This window comes from Rhea pennata, chromosome 3 (assembly GCF_028389875.1).
Source record: "Rhea pennata isolate bPtePen1 chromosome 3, bPtePen1.pri, whole genome shotgun sequence".
Classification (NCBI taxonomy): domain Eukaryota; kingdom Metazoa; phylum Chordata; class Aves; order Rheiformes; family Rheidae; genus Rhea; species Rhea pennata.
The window spans coordinates 79,173,087-79,190,589 of NC_084665.1; the positions used below are offsets into that span (position 1 = coordinate 79,173,087).

Below are 17,503 nucleotides of genomic sequence, written 5' to 3' on the forward strand. Positions count from 1 at the left end.
CAAAAATCAAAACTTCTTGTGAAAACATTGTGCTTTTTACGAAGTACTTACTGGGAAAGATTCCTTCAGTAAAGGATAGAAGTCCTTTCAAAACTGGAGAGAATAGTAAGAACAGGATAGGCCAAAACTTGGAGTATACAGGTCTGAGATTTCAATCTATTTATTGCCTATCTTGGATCAGTGGCTTGAAAGGGCAGCTGAATATTCAAAATGATCTTCTCGAGCTGTAGAAACTGAATGTCTTTTTCCAAAATGGTAAATAATCTTGTTAGAGATTATTGCACCTTGGTTGCATGAGGATCACATTCAACATGCTGTATAATACCCAGACTGAACTGGTACTTGAGAAGAGGAACACCAGGTTTCATGTAAGAGACCTAACTCGGTCTGGAAGGTCTTATTTGTTGACTGCATTTCAGATGGGGGAATCTGAGTATCTGAGGTCTTAAAACTACTTTAGATTAGACAAATACCTGCTGTCAAGCTTTTGCAAAATTGATCTTCCTCAATGCAAAAGCCTTTGTATTAAAGTCTAACTGGTGAAAAAGTTTCTAAGGCCCTCTGCAGTGGAATGATGAATTTTCCCCAGACTAAGTAGTTGTAAAACAGTTTCTAGATTAATGAGGTGAGCTGAACAGTGTTCTGAAGTAAGCTGTGAACAGTTTAGTTGATAGACATGTATGAAAACTCTTTTGGTAATAACCATGTTCATTGTATTTACTATTCCTTTATAAGCATTTGTAAATGTATTAATGTCAGAAAACAAGGATGAAGCCCGTGTTTATAAGGTCTGTTTAAGCATTCAGCTACTGAGGTCTTAAAAAAAAATCAAAAAACAAACAAACAAAAAAAAACCACCTCTTCCCCCTTCCCCCACCCAAGCAAAGTACTTTAGTTCTACAGAAATAGGTCAGTATTTTCTTGTTCCACTAGGGTGCAAAGCGTTTGTTCTTCTTTATTCAGATGAAGGGTCTGTGGCCCTGTGCCACTTCTAATGCTATTAACCAAGCCTGTTTGTTTAGAAGATTGTTTTAGATTTTTTTTTTCTGAAGGATTTTCATTTGGAACTGGAGTATTTGTTGTCTTAACAGTACTGCTTTGACCACCTACTGTCACATTTGCAATGGGAACTGTTTACTGAGGGTAGTTACATTATTGCTATCTGATAATCTAAGAGTTATGGATGGGAAATACCCAGCAGATACTTCATTAAAAATGCTATGTGTGTAACAGAATTTCAGCATTTATCCTGAAAAGACCTGCAACTGCTTAATGTAGTTAATGGGAGCAGCCCTGAACTAGCAGGACTGCTCGTGTGTGGTAAAGTGAAGCATACGTGTGTTTGCAGAATTGAGGCTGTGTGCTGGTAGGTTTGTCCAAAAGCACCCTGATACCTTGCTGCAGAGTTCTATTTATTGTCCATATTTTGAAATATTAATGCTTGCTTTTATCATGAAACAACTGTGTTTCTCCTTACAGGTTTCAAATTCTAAGTTTTTTTTTTGTTTTTTTTTAATGGCCATTATGTTGGTGCTCATTATGCCAAGCTGATGGTCATAGTTGTCTCTTAGTCTGCAAAGTTACATTTTGAGTAGAGAGAAGTAGTTTTTGGATGTGCCATACTTAGCCTGAAAGCATAGTAACTCTATTTTATGTGGTGTTGCATCTTGTAGCAGGTCCTACAAATTTAAATGTAATGTCATATGAATGCAGCTGTAGTATTTTCAGGACCAGACTGACTCACTGATTGTGGGCTAACAAAAGTGCCAGTTATAGTAATAAATAGATAAATCCATGCCAGCGCTTGCATTCAGATTAGCCTTAAGCAAACTTTTGCTGAAATGAGTATGCTTGGCATCAAGATACCCTATGGAAAGGGTTTGAGATGTCTGACAGTCTGCTACTCTTCAGCTCTGCCCCACTTCTTACAGATAGGAATAGCAATTTCTTAGATGCCTAGCTGTGCTGGTGCAAACCACTGTCCTTGTACAATATCTGTTTTTACACAGATGATGTTTTAATTTGTAGGTGATCTAGATGAACTTAGGTTGATGTACTTGCTGCCAAAGGATGTAATTATTTTTAAAGAACGCTTGGGGGAGACTTCATATGTTTGTGCTATTTTATTTTCAGTTTTTGATTTGTTTAAAGTAACATCACTTTAAATCCTAGTCTACTATCCCTGAAACTTTTGAAAGATGAAACTTCTGCCCTTGACTTATTGTCTCATGTGCTATTTCTAGTTACAGAATATTATCTACTGGTAGCATCCTGACATGAGGTATTTGGTTTTCTATTTTTAGGTGTTTTCTGTTGCTGATGATATTACAAATTTTCTTTAAAAATATGATGTAATCGTAACTGGCCTCTAGATATGAAAGTATAGATGAGTGATGCTTTAAGTTGTGGGGGAAGAGTAGAATGCACGAATAACAGAATTAGTAATAGCACATGAACTAGATGGCTGTTCTACTTCGTATCTCAGTTGTGAATACTCACTGTTGTATTAAACTTGTATGCCTATTTCTGTTTTAATTCCCAGTTTTCAGGATCTCAGCTTTATGAGGAACTTATCTTCAGCTGAAACTTCCCAGATCTGATCTCTCTAGAGTTAATCAAGACTTTGCATCAAGTACATTTAAAAACAAAACATAAAGCTCTGAGCAGCAAAAGCTTACTTCTCCCGAATACAGGAGACATGCTTTCCACCTTCCACCCCTCAAATTAAAATAAAAAAAAAATAACCCATCCGGGACATGTTAGTAGTTTGAAACAGTTGAGATTAGAAAGATGAGGCTTATGAAAGAAATCAGATCTCTGAGTATGTATAATAGTGTCTTCTGTTGCTGAATATGGAACAGAGTATTCCTAATCAGAAAATAGTGGCATGGATACTAGGAGAATAGAACAGCTGTAGTCAGCGTAGTCTTTTTGTTTCTGTTTTTTCCCAAGGATCTACCAAGAGTGGATGATAGAATTGTCAGAGACCCCAGATGAATAACCAGACTCCTGACTTTCACTAGCAGCTAACAAAGGAGAATTTAAAATTTGGGCACAGCAGCTAATTTCCGAGTTGAGAAACCACAAAACACTAGTTTGGGTGGGTACTGACATTTAATATTTTGGGACCCTTTAGCTCATGTCAAACAAAACTTAACCAGTGAATGAGTGTAAGCTAACCGTAGGGGAAAGTCCATTCTTTGCTGAAGTACACTATATATAAAATAATATCATGTGTAACGTATGTGCATTCAAGGAAGAATTTTCTGTTGCACTGTAGTGTTACTGTTTGTTACTCTTATTTCTTTTTCCTATTACTGCAAGTAGAGTGAAACTACTTTTGCATTGTCCAGGCAGAGATTTTCAAAATCCTATTTAAATAATGTTAGTCTTCCGCTATTAAAGGTAGTGGAAGAGAAGAAGTCTTTGTTACCAGCTCTCCTCATGCGCTCCCGATGCGAGAGGAACAGGAATGACATGCTGTGGCTCCTTTCAGGGGACTTGGTCTGACATGCCCAAGGGGACCCTGCTCGGTGAAGTTTCCTCACTGCTGGGCTGCGTTTTGGCTTCTCTCCTGCCATGTGACTTAATTTGATAGCAAGGACTCCTCCAGTCTGAGGGAGTATTTTCTGCTTCAACCCACTAGACCACATGCATTTCTGGCCTGTGCTGGCTGTGTAATACATCAGAACTTAGTAGGGCTTTTTGATAATTTGTTTTCATTAAAGAAGGAAAAAAAGTGTTGGAACTTGCAGCTTTTTAGAGACAGAAAAATCCTACTTGAAGTAATTGCTTCTATTTCTTTACTGTATGTATGCAATTAAAAGTTTCGCTGAAATACCTTTGAGGAATGTGCACATGCAATACTGTATTACTTCTTACAGCTCTGGGTGTGTATGTGGCAGCCTCTATTAAAGATGATCTGCATGATAATTCAGACAGATAGTGTGCCTTTAGTTTATGATTGTGACAGAGCTTACTATTCAGCATTTCCTTGATCAGTTTGCCCTGTCTTGTGTGCTGTGCTTGGCTCACAGTAACAGTGAAAGAGAGGAGGTTCCTCAACAGTCTGCATGATATGAAGAAGTAATCTTAATAGAATAAGCATTTCCTAGAATAGAAGTAAACTTAAAGGCTGAAAGATGGGATGATTTGAGTAGACATAACTCTGGTATTTCCTAGCTTCTGAATGCTTTGCTTTTCAAACTTGATGCTTTTATAGTACAATGCAATGGAGAGGAGTATCTTAAGATTTGCTCAAGCAACACTCGGTCAGCAATACTGGGATTCCCCTGTCCTATATAATACTTGCTCAGCAAGAGAAAGCTCCTGGTTTTCATCAAGTTACTGAAAGACAATTCTGCAGCCCAAATGCTGTAGCAGAAGTTCCAGAAAGTTTTTTATACCCTAACTCCAAACCTCAAAGCTTCTGCTCAGGACTCTTCTAATATTGGAGGTGAATTCAGTAAGCGCCTAAGCAGAACTTCATCAGATGTTCAGCTGTACCCACGGTTGTACTGCGAGTAGGGAGTAGCTCCATACCTATCTAATGTTCAAGCTCACTCTGGATCCATAGATTAAATGTTCCCCTCTCTATCTCGTGCTGGAGCTGGGAGAACACAGTGTTCTCAGCATGTGTTTGTGGAAGACCTATCAGATGGGCTTTGCACAAAACAAAACAGAAGCCACTCCTCCTGCACCTGAGCAATAGCTTAGTGGTTAGAGCATTCCCAAAGAGTGAGGACTCCAGGTTCACCCAAGGAGTTTCCCCCCAAGGGAATTCAAACCTGTACCTCCCATGTGCCCAGGCTCCCAAGGTGAGAGAATTGGACTGGTTTTTGCTCTTATTTCTGGGCCAGTGAATATTTTAAGGATTGCATGTAAAACAGTAGAAAGTGATGGCAGTGTACCTGTGGTTGAATAGCTTGGCTTAATTGTTTGGAGAGGAGGAGGAGGAGTTGAAATCCCCTCAGGCTTATAAATGAATTGAACTTGGGCCCCTTGTATCTTGTTTAAGTGATGTAACCGCTGAGGTGAGAGAGCCAGTGTCTGGGCTGGAGGTTGTGGTCCTGAACAGATGCAGGTGCCTCTTGGTGGTGGACTGAAAGCCCCAGCAATACTGAGAGATGAGACTGAAGATATGCTCCTGTCCTCAGTGCTTCCTGTTGCCTAATTTAGGTGACCTCCAACTTGATTTGCATATTTCTCTGAGAACTAGTCAAAGATGCCTTACTCTCTCCTCAAATTTTGTGTAAGGAAACCTTGCTGGTAGACTGAAGCATGCTCTCTGCTATGAGGTTCAGGCACTGAGAAAGTGCTGTTGTCCTGGACTGAGCATCACTACTTGTGTCTCTGCGCTGTTAAAATTGACCTTCCACGGAGATACTGCTTGCTTTAAATACTGTTTAGAGGCTTCTGCACTAGACAACTGAAATGCTTTTGTTGTGTTCCTGTGGTGAGAATGAACATAACACTTTCAGCCCACAAATATTTGAAAAGGCAGTTGAAAGTGAAGATGTCTTTGGTACTTGTTTCTTGTACCTGTTTATAATACATAGTATGTCTATAATGTATAAGGATAAAGTTCATTTTTCAAGTACAAGGAAGCATGTTTATCTTTAGTAAGGGTCCTCCTGAAAGCCAGAGACCTTTTCTCTTCCCAGTGTATCTCCAGACCTCTTCCTTCCACTTCACATCCCCTCACGCTTGAGGGCACTGCAGCTTCATTCTTCCTTTATACTTCAGTGGCCCTACAAGCTCTTAGTAGAGGTTTGAACCAGAACTGGGTGTCTCTTGAGCATTTTTTAAATTATTGTGGGGGTGTGTTTTCTCTGTTTATGTTTAATTTTAGAGGGGTAAGTTCTGATCTAGAACTTACTGTGAAAGGAGGAGGAGGTAAATACTTAAGATTTCAGTATTGTACAATACTGAGTCTTATACAAACAGTTTGGCACTTGGAAAGGAAATAATCACTCATTCAGGTGCACTTGCAGTTTGCTTTCAAAACCCAGGTGCAACAAGATGCAAATATTTAACCCGCACTAATGTGGCTACATGGCTGAAATAGGGTTACAGAACCTACTAGACAGCCTCGAAGTGCAAAACAGTGTCAGTGAGCATTTTGTGCTGCACTGAGTGGAGCATGGGGTGAAGCTTAAATTATCCTTGAAGAGAACTGTGTACTTCTGTTACTATTTAAGTTTTCCAATGCCAAGCTTTTTCACTTGACTGTACTATACAGGAACTAGATCATTACCATTCAAAGAACCTGAAGTTCTTCCAAGTTTATATTCAGGCCAGATGAAGTAAGCCTCTAGTGAATATGCGACTAAATGACATAACAGCATATATTAAATGTGCAGAGGCCTTCTTGTTTCCCCATCCCCTAATCAGATTGAACAACAGGGCATAGAAATGCATGGTTTTTCAGTGGCACTGTGCTTCAACTATGTTTAATAGACTTCATTCAAAATAGATCCGTGTGCTGTTTAATCTTGTTGATGGTGGATGACTGTGCAATCCTGCAGCACCAGAGGTGCTGAGAATCATATTGTGAAACTTTGGAACCTGAAGAGCAAATGAGTTTTTCTGCGACTGATCTCATGGGGTATGCTGCAGCACTTCCTTTCCTGCTCCGGTGTTCTGCTGTAGGCTGTCTTCATGCAACTACATGTGAACTAAGTTACCACAGTTTAGCAAAATTACATTAACTAACTCATCTGTAAAAACTGACATGTCCAATCTTCAGTGTAAAACATATTGAGTAGGGAGTGTACTGTTAATTGTGGCTCAGTTGACAAGTTTTAACTCACAAGGCTGTGGTGAGTTGATTTTTGCAGGTGTGAACTTATTCTGGTAAGGGTACTTATTAATGCTTACTTTGCTTTCCATGTTAAAGCATGCTTGCATTCTGTTCCATCATCCTTTCTTCAAATATTTTTCTTAAAAGATTTTGGAAGAGAAGGAAATGTAGCAAACACCAAGCATAAAGTGGTGCTGTTGACAATTATTGGTTTAATCTGTTGGCAGTAGATTAAAGAAGATGGCAGATAATGGTGATTTCTTTCCTTGTTTTTCCACAAGATGAGGCTTTTTTTTTTTTTTTTTTTCTTCCCTCAAGTGATATGAGTTAGTTGCACAACTCCTGGGGTGACTGTTCAGTGACCTCCCAGTTGTAAAACCTTTTATGGATGTCAGAAGCCTGGAGTTATAAATACTGAATTTCAGAAAGGTGTTTTGGGCTTTTTTGTTTGTTTTGTTTCTGGAATAGCTAGCATAAAAATGAAGCTTGGCCCACTGTCAGGTTAGCAGGCATCTGCTGTCATTATTCTTTCCCTCTTCCTATGAAGTTGTAATCTTCAAAATGTCAAAAGGAGAAACAAGCAACAAAAACGGAGAAAAACAAAAAAGGTAGCTTTCCTTTTAAGATTAAGTTATCAATGACCTTGAAAGGAAGAACAAACTCCAGTCAATGCTTTATTGTGGATTCTTATACTTAATACGGAACTAGAGAAAGCAGCAGTTAGTGCAAAGTGCAACCTAGTGAGACTGTGTTTGCCTGATGATGTACTGCTAGTGTTTGCCTTCTGCACTGTGGAAATTTTGGAATTCCCCCAGCCTAAACTATGTAAACATTTATCAATTTAACCTATCCCATGGTAGCTTGTTTCATTGTGGGCTTGAGATGTTAGCTAGGCCTTCTGGGTCATTAGACCCAGTTGTATGGGAAAAGGGTAACTTCTATAAAGGCTTATAATTGGTCCTGTGCCTGGACTGACAGTTCAAGAATAGCAGAGATGTAAGAAAGAATAATGAACTTTGGGGGCTCTACAGTTTATATTGTTCAAGTGCTAGTTTGTGAGCTTTAACCTTTTAAAGAGCGAAGTTACACGCTGAAGGGAAAAGCAGATACTTAACTCTGGCAGTAAGCTTTCATGGAGTGAGAAGGTTGTCCAAGCAGTAACAATCCTATTAATTCTAATTATTTGCTTTTTTTTTTCTTTCTTTCTTTTTAGTATAGAAGAATTTGAGAGGTGGTTTTGAGTTAATGGGAATCAAACAATTACACATTTGTCTCAAGACTGAGTTTTCTGGGAGACAGAAGCCTTTTGGGTTGCTGCTCCCTGTGAGTTTAGAGCTAGGCAGAGCCAGGCCTGACAGCACTGGAGGAGGAGTGCTGAGAACCGAGATAGGATCGCAGTGCATGCTGCTTGCAGTTTGCTGTGAAGTTAGAGCTGAGGCAAGACATGAAGTCTGTTTCCCGTTTCTGGAGAGGGAAGGAGAGGTATAGGTTGGTGAAGGAGATGAAACAATAGTGTGCAAAGTTAGGAAGATTTCCTGAAGCTTTGTAAGAGTTGTCTTCATTTTCGCTGTATGTTTAGAATAAGGAAGGTTCTGTACTTTATAAACGTTAAGTGATCTAGTTGAGAGAGGATAGGTTAGTTAGAAAACATCTTCAGAAATGAATAGTTATTTTCCAATAAAAAGCAGCTTTGTGTGGTCGTGTATATTAAGGCAGTAGAGAAGGATATAAGAATAAAGCCTAGCTAACAGTAATGTAATAAATATTGCCCTAAAATCTAGCCTGTTCTGACTGATCAGTCAATGTTTCTGCCATTAAGAATGGCCCTGTGGAATACACAGGTTTTGGTAGACAAAGTTATCAAAAGCTTCTTTTTGTTTTTTTTTTCTTTTTTCATGTTTTAGCCTTTTAATAGTCTCACCACTAAATGGCAGGGAGAAGTTTATTCAGTGTTAGGTTGTGGAGATAAGCAAGTAGTGAATCATATCTATAATGCGTATGTTGCAAATGCCTATGTTGCACCAACTGCCAAATTTAACTATAATGTTGGAGTGAAGTGGTATATATCCTACTGAGAAAGGAGTATACATGGCAGTTAGAAATCAATCTGAGCTCTGTAGGCAGCTGTCGAACGAAATAGTGTAATCTGTAAACGTTAGACTGCTGAGTCTGGAGATGAAAGCCATGTGAATGATAAAGTCAATAAATTTCTTTATGTGTAGGTTAAATAAAGTTTTTTTCAGCAGTAGTGTTTTTGTGCAAGTTGTCTGTGTCCATGTTAGACTTGAAATGTGTTATCATTGCTGCCTTCTTTGCATTGTTGCCTATTTTACACCATCAAACTTTCTCTTCACTGTTTTCCCTATTTGTTTCCTTTGAGATGGACCAGCTTCTGGTGTTTGATTTGCGGATTTAGTTTTCAGTCTCAACTGCCTGTAATCAGCTCAAGTTCATGTTTATATTTGACCATTATAGTTAGCAAATCTTAAATTGAACACCTTTCAATCCTTCCCTTCCCTGCGTCCTCATCAGCTTTTATCAATCTTCTGCTTACACTTGCTTACAACTTTGCCATCATCTTACTGTTTTCTTACTGTATCTCATGATGCTAAGTAATCATGTTGTTTAATTCCTGTTCTGTGTATGCAGAATTTTTCTTACTGTTTTATCCAGGTTTAAGGTACTTTTTTTTTTTTTTTGGTCAGAAATGCAACATCTGCCCTTCTGAAGTCTCCATATTTATCTTCCTAAATCTCTAGAAATTGTGTCCCAGTCTTATCACAGCCCAGTGTTACTGTACCTTAGCAGTATTTGTCTCATGCTCAGTCAATTTAATATCTTCAATTTCAAGACTTGCCCCTCTCTCTCCCTGCCCTCATGCCACTCATTATTCAAGAAAATGTAATTCCAACTATTTTTCAGTTTTTCAACATCTGTGATACTTGTGAATCCTTACCTGAGGTAGCTTGCTGTCCTCTAAGCCTTCCCTCAACACATCTGTCTCCCTGAAGTTTTTCCTGTGTAGAGTGGAAAACTGCAAACTCATCATGAGATCAACACGCTGCTGCTTAAACCTATGTTCACTTCCACTGTTCTTGCTACATGAAGCTACTGATCTCTGTACTGGCTGTACAGATAGGCTCACTGTAATTATGCACCTGTGAAGTGTGTGCCATACTGGCCTGTATCAGTCCTCGTAGATGGCATGTATTTGTATCATGCAGGATGCTGGGCAGTTAAGATGCTCTGCAGCAGTTTGGGTCTCTGACGCACAACAGCGTAACAGAAGAGCATCCTGCTGAGACAGGACATGGAGGGGGGGGAGGAGGAAATAAGGCAAACAGTATCTAAGTGTCTGAAACCCCAAATGAAAGAAAAACTGTCAACCTGTGGGAAGTCAAAATTTAGTGTTGCAGCTGCTCCAGAGAGTACAAAAACTAAGAAGCTTCTGCATAGATCTACAGCTATAAGAGTTGAAAGCACTTTCTCTTCTGGGTTATTTTGATGTACAGGGACTTTTTGCCCTATCTTCCCAGTGTTTAATGATGACCCTCCCCCCCCCCCCCCAAATGCTTGGTAGCGTAACTAAACTGTGTATTGTATTACTATAAAAAAAAAAAATCATTCAAAATTTCCAGTCTTGGTCTGTCTGAATACAGAAGATAATTCCTGTCCTGGAATTTGTCTTACAGGGGTTACACTTCTCCAACAAATTTAAAACTGGTGTGAAGTTGAAAATGCTTTCTAATGTGGAAGTAAATTGTACAAATAGACGCTTCTTTAGTAAAAAGTGATTTTGATTAGTTTTCTAGAACTGAATACTGAGATTGTTATTTTGTTGTTCAGTTGCTATAGTTACAAAGCTTTATAGTAAATCAGTGAACTTGTCAGCTTCAAATTCTGCTAATAAAAGGTATTGCAGGTAACCTTTAAGATAATACCTTCATTTCTGAAGCCTTTGCCAACTTGGTGTTACATTCGCATTCTTGTGTCCTTCTGTTGAAAGGTACTTTCTATGTTGATTTGTTTTAAGGAGGGGAGGAGAATATAATCAAGATGCTAATCTTGCAAGGACTTGGCACATAAGTGTTCCCTCTGACTTCTCAAGGCTCCTTACTGAGAAACCCTCCTCTGGCATTTTTTTCTAAAATGCTCCTGCTTCTTCAGTCATATTGAGATGAGCATAACAGTTGTGGCATGGGGCTGGGAGCACAGGCAAGTTTGGTTCCTGGCCTTGCCACTCTGATTTGCAGTGTGATCTTGGACAAATTATAGCCCTTTCTCGGTGTGCCTACCTGTAGAATGGAAATAATGCTCATGAAATTTCACAATAACTTTAAATTATGTGAAAAGTCCTAGGGTAAAGTTATAGGGATATTAACTTGTACATGCTACTGCACTTTAGAAAACTCCTTTAATGTAACTTAATTCTGAGAAAAATTATGTGTAGATGGAATAGGTATACTTAAGAGATGTGATTTTTTCCTGATGCTATGAACAGTACTACAGTTCTGCTGTTTGCCTTTTTGCTTTGTTTTATTGAGGAATATTTTTAACTTTAATCTGCTTTAACTCAGAAATGGTTCAACATTTTGTTCAAACTTTCAAAGAAATCTGATTTAAGTTGGGTGAGAGAAATAGAGCATAAGTAATAGGAGGAGTCAAAAATAACCATTTGACAGTCTTTGCACCCACATGTGCTTGCGTTCTCTTTCCTTAGAATCCTAAGACACTTCAATCTCTTGGGTTTAGATACTTTCATCTTTAGCATACAGAGCTTTTTTTCCCTGCCGCAGAAATATAGCTAGCTTTGAGAAGTGAGGGAGCCGTTTTACCAGTGCACAACAGTACTGCACAGTGTGTCAAGATACAAAGACTAACGTACTGAAAGTACAAGGGAAATCAGAATTTGACCAAACTACGATCTGGCCAGAAAGCTTGGGCTTAATTTAGTCAAGCATGCTGTTTGAAAACAAAACCAAACAAACCTTTGCTTGTCTCAGTATGTTTGTCACTCTCTTCAGCTTAGCGCTCTGTAATGGGCTCCGCTTGTAAAGCGCTCCTTTGACACGGCGACCTTTGGAGCCAGGCTACACTGGTGTAACGTACGCTAGTGCAACCTCAGCATGACCGCAAGACAAGTAATGCTTGTATGCTTTATCTTCGTATATTTGAAGGGCAGATTTTAATAAACATACTCTGCTTGTGTTTTACTTCTGCTGTCCTCCATGTCATGCTGCAAAGTGGGGCTAGCAGCAGCAGGAGGATGAGAGGTGAGGAGTGCCATCAGCTGGAAATTGCTACAGCTGCAAAGCTCACCTTCTGCAAACTGTGTTATGCCAGGTCATTTCTTTTCTGACAGGTGGATTAAAAAAAATAGTAAATTGCTGCAGCTACTTCCAGAAGTTCTAGTTCAAGAATGGAAAGACAAAGCTAAGCAATGTTTTTACTTGCATAAATGTTTTCTCTTGTGAAATTCAAATGTATTTAATGTAGGGTGCCTGGCTGATAACTGCAGCTGTTTAAAATAGAAAAGCAGATGGAACAAACAGGAAGATTTACCACACGGCTTGATCTCTTCCCCTGAAGCAGCCATCCATCATCAGCACTGCCGAGACAAACAGCAAAACAAGTTTCCCTTGGAGGCCGTGATTGGGCTTGGGCAAGCAGCAGCCCTGTGCTACAGCCTTGCGATTGGCCCAGCAGCAACACGCCTCTGGAATCTGTTTATTTCCTAAAAATAAGATACAATCTTTAATATTTCATCTAGAGATCTTTCATCTAGCATTTGACATACAAATAAACTTGAACAAATCTAACTAACCTCTTTGGAACTGCCTTAATAGTTTAGCTAAATGGGTGGAATGAATTCTTTTCTTTTTTCTTCTGAGCACAATGAGGCCTGTGTAAGTTGTCTAGATCTGTTGTCAGTATTTTTCTGGGTGGGTATATATGATATTGAATAAGTTTCTTGCATTTTAACTAGAGCTAAAAGTTGTTTTACAGATTTCATAATGTACTAACTTGGGCTTACACTGAAAGCAGTTATTCTTTTAAAGCTATTTTTATAGCTGTTCTGTAAAATTGTTTGAGGCCACAAATCATATTTTCTTCATTTTTGTGAATGTCTAGTAACTTTATTCCTAATCATGTGAGTTATGTCTTCACTCTTTATTGAGCACAATTTAAATAGATCTGGGATTTTCTTGCTAAGTTAGGATTTTAAAACCATAACGTCCTGAGGATCTATGCAAAGTATAACTTCACACTGTTACTGAATGAGAGATGTGATCAACAGTGAATGTTCCAACTGAGTAAGTATCAGGCATAACTGAATCCATCAGAAGTCATTAACCTACTTCCTCACAAAAAAAAAAAAATAAATAAAATATGAAATTCCAAGAGAGGAAAATGATATGGAAAATACATATTACTTCTGTTATGTTTCATATAACATACAGAACCAGACAGTTGTGAAAATCTAGTTCACAAAACAGGAACTTGGTTTTTATTTATTTATATCTAATAACCAAGGTTCTGGGCAAGCACTAGATGCAGCAATATTGACTACAGGGGTTATTGTTTTTAGAGGCAAAAATTTACAGGAGAATAGGAAGGGAAATAGGATTCAGAGGAAAAAATCATAAAGGTGATTACCTGAAAGCTATTTAAATCCATGTTCAGACCTTTTTTGAACAATTGTTTGTAGTTTGTATTCATGTGTGGAAGGATATTAAATGCATTACTCCCATCTCTGGCTCAGAAAGTCTCTGAGTTGCCGACTGCTGGAAACAAGGAGTGTGCTAGCAGGGTGATTGGGCTGTGAAACTTCTACTTAATGCTGTTCTCTGGGCCTGTTGTATTGATTGCTATTCCTGTTATGATAACTGAGGAATGACTGTGGCTTTTTCCCTAATGCACTTAATAGCCCTCCCTCAAAAACCACAGAAAAACTTCAGTGGAGTAAATTTCTGGGGGTGCTCATAGGGAAACATGCATAGGACAAGTAAAGCTTTTACAGCTTTACAGTAAATTTCTGGGGGTGCTCATAGGGAAACATGCATAGGACAGTAAAGCTTTTTCCAGTTCTTATTGGAAAAGCATATAGAGATTCAAAGACTTTATTGCTTTTTCTCAGAAGCTAAAACACAAAATAAAAACACATGATTTCATCTAAGAGTAAAAGCTTCCTATGTTGATGAACACAAAACAACTGAGAATAAATGCAGGTAGAAAGAAAAAGGTGAAGACCAAAAATCTAAATGAGGGGGTGCTGAGTAGAGCATCTCTTAACAGGATTTACCTCACTGAACGTGTCTCAAGGAGGATTGCTGGAGGCTGGATGCTTTTCTGCAATATTCTGCTTGCATATGTGAAATGAGAGGTGCAAAGAAACAAACCCCATAGTTGATAGGTTACCCATAAACCTACGTCTGTCTTGCAGAATCATTCTTCCCCAACTTTTTAGGCCCTCAGGTGGGAAGGGATATAAATAAAAAGATGAAGGGTTAAGTGCAATCAAAATCTCAACAAGGTATTTTGAGTAGCTAATGCTTCTGTTATGAATCACAGACCCTCCCTCTTTCTGCAGAAGGACCCTGTGAACAGCCATGATCTCACCTATAGCCAAAGCTGCGGAGAGAATTTTCCAGCTGATGTCCCCAACTTGTTTTGGAGTTGGTTCTGAGTAAAAGTGATTTTCTGCCATTTTTCTTGTTGGCTGGTTGTTTTGTTGCAAAAAACCAAAATGCTTTATATCTCAGCAGTGAGACTAGCCACTGAGGAAAGGGAGAGTGACTGTGCGCTGCTGTTTCCAAGGTATAGGTGCTGCAGATGGTGGTGTTTGACCTGCTAAAATGGTGCACGAAAGAGGAGAGGGGAAGTGACTGGGAAGCTCATTCTGCAAAAGTTTGAGAAGGAGCTCTGCATGATAGGTGGTGTTTGGAGAAGTTGGGCATCCTAAGCTCCATCATTGTGGGGTTCATTGGATTCTGCTAATCATAATCCAGGCAAACTCTGATTTTGATAGCATTTGTCAGACTACCCTGCAGCACACCAAGGGCCTCAGCCACCTGTGTGGGAGGCAGATGTTGTGCAACAGCAGCTCAGGTAGGAGGTCTCCTTCCCCCTCTTTGTGGCTTTGATAGAACTGATGGCTTTAAAGCACTTCCAAGTCTTGATCAAACCCTGGTAAAAGCCTGGCAGCTTGGAGGAGTCTTAGGAAGGCCCTTCAGTAGGTAGTAAAGAGCCACTGAGTGTGCTGGAGCTGGTGGAAGAAGATACTTGCCTTGGTTTTGGATTACTGACACTGTGTAGGAATTTCTGTGAGGCCTAGAGGTTAGAGGTGTGAACCTGGCTGAAAATACAAAGTGAGCTCTTCCCCACCCTTCCCAAAGGATCCTGCACATCCTGTGGTCTGGCTCAGCCTCCTGGGCTCGCTCGATCTTTGCTCTGACCCAGCACTGCTGTTTTAACAGAAAATGATATGTACTCAAAATACCCTTTATTGTACAAAGTGAATAAAGTGCAAGAATAAATGAAAGTATTATCTGTCTAATCCTTATAATATTTGATTCTCTTACAAGTGTGTCAATAGCTGTTGCTTATGAGAATAGAAAGGGAAGAGGGTTTTTGAAATCGTATTTTTGGTAAGAATTAAAATATTCTTGGTGATCTACTGAATCCTGCGTTACCGCAGCGCTTTAGGGGGCAGAGGCATAAATTAATTCAGAACAGGATTTAGACAAATTTTTGGAGGATAATTGGTGAATGACTATTAAATGTGAAGGGCTTTAGGTCAGGAATCTCTGCAGTTACTAATTGTCAGAAGCTGGGAAGGATTACTGTAGCTGAGCTGTTTCTTAACACTGTTCTTTCAGTCCTGATGGAAGTAGGAACATGGTCTACTTGACAGCTACTATTCTATAATATTACCTAGTAATATATACTCACACCTGTGTGTTTCAGTGTCTAAATGTTATTTATCCTCCAGGTATTAGTAAAGTCTGCAAAATAATTCAACACTCATACTACAGTCATTTACAGCTTTTATTTTATTAAAAAAGTTGAATAAACATGTTAGAATGTCAACACAGCATATCAAGAAAATCCAGAAATGTTCATGTTTTTGTATTTCTGTTTTTTTAATAGGCTAGCAGAAACATCAAATCCCAGAGAAATCTGGAAAATTGCTGCTTAGGAATTAGTAATTGCTGGAAGGCAAGTTGTATTATTTCCAGATTTTCTTCCAGGAACACTATATTTGTTCTCAGTTGTATTGTGTTCATCGACACAGTAATCTTTTAGATAAAATAATAATGTGTTTTTATTCTGTGTTTTAGCTCCTGAGAAAAAGCAATAAAGTCTTTGAATCTCCATATGCTTTTCTGATCAGAACTGGGTAAGCTTTATTTCTCCTGTGTAGTGTAACTTAAAATCTCACTGAAATGTAAGACTCTTGTATTATTTTTCATGTACAAAGTAGATCAGTCTTTATACTTGATCAAATATTTTATGTTCACATTTGCTGCAGTAGCTGCTATAGTGACAAGGCAAGAAAGTATTGATAGATAGATAATCCTTTAGGTGGAAACTAATTTCCTGTAGTGGATCTTACCATCCCATAGGAAGAAGTAATGCATGTTGGAGAGTACATAGACTCTTATCTTTGTACAGTTGCAGTTCTACAAACTATTTGAAGACCTTTATATCTGTTTCTCTAAATTTGACCTGTTAATTACATCACAAATCTCCAGCCAACTCAAATTCTTGACTTTGATATCAGAGAAATGATGCAATTTTAAAGCCAGGTGTAAGACTGTGTTAAAATATTATTTATATATATATATATATATATATATATATATATATATATATACACACTTTTGGCAACATTTTAAGAAATTTAATCATTAGGGTATCTAGAGATGCTGATAGGAAAGAGGTGAGTGGGTTTTTTTTCAGAGAGACTGTCACTTCACGTTTGATTTAAGCAGTGCAACATTTAGCTCTTTTCTACAACTAATCTTGGTAATCTTTTCTTTCTGATTTGTAAAGCATTCCTGGATTTTGCCAGGTCACCAATTATTTTCAATATTTAAAAGATGCACTAGGGCATAGCATTTGCATTGTAAAGGGAGTCCTTAGCTTGCAAAAAGCTTAACAACCAAGACCATGTTTGAAATCTGGGGCACACAGTACTCTACAGGAGACAGACTTACTCATTTAGCAGGAGATGAGTATCCCTAGATCATGGATTAAACTTCCATGGGAAACAAATACATACAAATATTTCACCTGTTCTTTTCCGCCTGCAAGTCTAAAAAAAGACTACATCAAACTTGCTATCTTTAATTTAAAAAGAATAAATCAGAAGCCCTATGAAAAGAAGATACTGCACATACAGACCTCTTCCTGGGAAAGGAATTAGCCAGCTAGTTGCTAAATTTCGTATTACTTACCACACTGCTGCAAGGTACCAGTGTGCTGATAAGGCACAGAAGGACCTGACATAAAACTGGAAGCCTGTAGAGTAGGAGTTTGACACCCTTGTTTGAGACAGGCTATCAGGTCAATCTGAAATTAACTGTTTGTACTAATTTAATAGTGTGTATTAAAAAGGAACTATAAAAAACAATAATAAAACCTCCCAGGAAATACACATCCAAATTTGGTGACACCCATTAGATGCAAGGAAAACAA

General features: G+C 38.5%; 1 protein-coding gene across 2 annotated transcripts in view; it reads left to right on the plus strand.

Moving 5' to 3' along the window:
- Nucleotides 1–17,503, plus strand: part of SESN1 (sestrin 1) — an 80,986-nt gene that overhangs the window by 12,368 nt on the left and 51,115 nt on the right. Inside the window, exon 1 of one of the 2 annotated variants that reach the window (XM_062572664.1) lies at nt 16,144–16,202. The exons of the other annotated variant lie outside the window; for it this stretch is intronic. The gene's annotated coding sequence lies outside the window, so the exon portion shown is untranslated. Of the gene's footprint in view, nt 1–16,143; nt 16,203–17,503 lie in introns of those variants that run through there. 2 annotated transcript variants of the gene reach the window in all.